Genomic DNA, 3,244 nt, shown 5'->3' with positions numbered 1-3,244 from the left:
ACATATTATTTAGCCTCCTTGTGTTTGTGTTTTTTACTTTTTTTCCCTGTAATTCATTTCTAATCTCATAGTGTTGTGGTCCGAAAAGATGCTTGATATGATTTCAATTTTCTTAAATTTACTGTGGCTTGATTTGTGACCCAAGATGTGATCTCTCCTGGAGAATGTTCCATGCAAACTTGAGAAGAAAGTGTAATCTGCTGTTTTTGGATGGAATGTCCTATAAATATCAATTAAATCTATCTGGTCTATTGTGTCTTTTAAAGCTTCTGTTTCCTTATTTATTTCCATTTTGGATGATCTGTCCATTGGTGTAAGTGAGGTGTTAATATCCCCCACTATTATTGTGTTACTGTTGATTTCCTCTTTTATAGCTTTTAGCAGTTGCCTTATGTATTGAGGTGCTCCTATGTTGGGTGCATATATATTTATAATTGTTTTATCTTCTTCCTGGATTGATCCCTTGATCATTATGTAGTGTCCTTCCTTGTCTCTTGTAACATTCTTTATTTTAAAGTCTATTTTATCTGATATGAGTATTGCTACTCCAGCTTTCTTTTGATTTCCATTTGCATGGAATATCTTTTTCCATCCCTTCACTTTCAGTCTGTATGTGTCCCTAGGTCTGAAGTGGGTCTCTTGTAGACAGCATATAGATGGGTCTTGTTTTTGTATCCATTCAGCAAGCCTGTGTCTTTTGGTTGGAGCCTTTAATCCATTCACATTTAAGGTAATTATCAATATGTATGTCCCTATAACAATTTTCTTAATTGCTTTGGGTTTGTTTTTGTAGGTCCTTTTCTTCTGTTGTGTTTCCCACTTAGAGAAGTTCCTTTAGCATTTGTTGTAGAGCTGGTTTGGTGGTGCTGAATTCTCTTAGCTTTTGCTTGTCTGTAAAGCTTTTGATTTCTCCATCGAATCTGAATGAGATCCTTGCCAGGTAGAGTAATCTTGGTGGTAGGTTCTTCCCTTTCATCACTTTAAGTATATCATGCCACTCCCTTCTCGATTGCAAAGTTTCTGCTGTGAAATCAGCTGTTAACCTTATGGGAGTTCCCTTGTGTGTTATTTGTTGTTTTTCCCTTGCTTCTTTCAATAATTTTTTCTGTCTTTACTTTTTGCCAGTTTGATTACCATGTGTCTCGGCGTGTTTCTCTTTGGGTTTATCCTGCCTGGGACTCTCTGTGCTTCCTGGACTTGGGTGGCCATTTCCTTTCCCATGTTAGGGAAGTTTTCGACTAAAATCTCTTCAGATATTTTCTCGGGTCCTTTCTCTCTCTCTTCTCCTTCTGGGACCCCTATAATGCGAATGTTGTTGCGCTTAATGTTGTCCCAGAGGTCTCTTAGGCTGTCTTCATTTCTTTTCATTCTTTTTTCTTTATTCTGTTCTGCGGCAGTGAATTCCACCATTCTGTCTTCCAGGTCACTTATCCGTTCTTCTGCCTCAGTTATTCTACTATTGATTCCTTCTAATGCAGTTTTCATTTCAGTTATTGCATTGTTCATCTCTGTTTGTTTGTTCTTTAATTCTTCTAGGTCTTTGTTAAACATTTCTGGCATTTTCTTGATCTTTGCCTCCATCCTTTTTCCGAGGTCCTGTATCATCTTCACTATCATTCTTCTGAATTCTTTTTCTGGAAGGTTGCCTATCTCCACTTCATTTAGTTGTTTTTCTGGGGTTTTATCCTGTTCCTTCATCTTGTACATAGCCCTCTGCCTTTTGATCTTGTTTATCTTTCTGCGAATGTGGTTTTTGTTCCACAGGCTGCAGGATTGTAGTTCTTGCTTCTGCTTTCTTCCCTCTGGTGGATGAGGCTATCTAAGAGGCTTATGCAAGTTTCCTGATGGGAGGGACTGGTGTTGGGTAGAGCTGGCTGTTGCACTGGTGGGCAGAGTTCAGTAAAACTTTAATCTGGTTGTCTGCTGATGGGTGGGGCTGGGTTCCCTCTCTGTTGGTTGTTTGGCCTGAGGCGACCCAACACTGGAGCCTACCTGGGCTCTTTGCTGGGCCTAATGGCAGACTCTGCGAGGGCTAATGCCAAGGAGTACTTCCCAGAACTTCTGCTGCCAGTGTCCTTGTCCCCACGGTGAGCCACAGCCACTGCCCACCTCTGCAGGAGACCCTCCAACACTAGCAAGTAGGTCTGGTTCAGTCTCCCCTGGGGTCACTGCTCCTTCCCCTGGGTCCTGATGCGTACACTACTTTGTGTGTGCCCTCCAAGAGTGGAGTCTCTGTTTCCCCCAGTCCTGTCGAAGTCCTGCAATCAAATCCCACTAGCCTTCAAAGTCTGATTCTCTAGGGATTCTTCCTCCCGTTGCCGGACCCCCAGGTTGGGAACCTGACGTGGGGCTCAGAACCTTCACTCTAATGGGTGGACTTCTGTGGTATAAGTGTTCTCCAGTTTGTGAGTCACCCACCCAGCAGTTATGGAATTTGCTTTTACTGTGATTGCACCCCTCGTACCATCTCATTGCAGCTTCTCCTTTGTCTCTGGATGTGGAGTATCTTTTTTGGTGAGTTCCAGTGTCCTCCTGTCGATGATTGTCCAGCAGCTAGCTGTGATTCTGGTGTTCTCACAAGAGGGAGTGAGAGCACGTCCTTCTACTCTGCCATCTTGGTTCCTAATCTCAGCCATTTTTAAAAAAATAACTTTTCTTTTTTTTCCTTTAATAAATTTATTTATTTATTTATTTTTGGTTGCGTTTGGTCTTTGTTGCTGTGCGTGGGCTTTCTCTAGTTGCAGCGAGAGGGGGCTACTCTTCGTTGTGGTGCATGGGCTTCTCATTGTGGTGGTTTCTCTTGTTGCAGACTATGGGCTTTACGTGTGTGGGCTTCAGTAGCTGCGACACATGGGCTGAAGAGTGCAGGCTCAGTAGTTGTGGTGCATGGGCTTAGTTGCTCCACGGCATGTGGGATCTTCCCGGACCAGGGCTCGAACCCGTGTCCCCCGCATTGGCAGGCAGATTCTTAACCACTGCGCCACTAGGGAAGCCCTACTGTAGCCATTTTTAAGTGTACAGTTTAGTGACACTTACAGATTATTGTGCACCGATCACCACCAGCCATCTCTAAAACTTTTTCATCTTCCCAAACTGAAACTCCAAAGCCATTAAACACTAATTCCCCATTCCCCTCTCCCCCACCCTTTGTAACCACCATTCTACTTTCTGTTTCTATGAACTTACTGCTCTAGGCACCTCATACAAGTGGAATCATAAAGTATATTTTTTTTGACTGGCTTAT

This window comes from Globicephala melas, chromosome 1 (assembly GCF_963455315.2).
Source record: "Globicephala melas chromosome 1, mGloMel1.2, whole genome shotgun sequence".
NCBI lineage: Eukaryota > Metazoa > Chordata > Mammalia > Artiodactyla > Delphinidae > Globicephala > Globicephala melas.
This window is presented reverse-complemented; position numbering follows the sequence as displayed.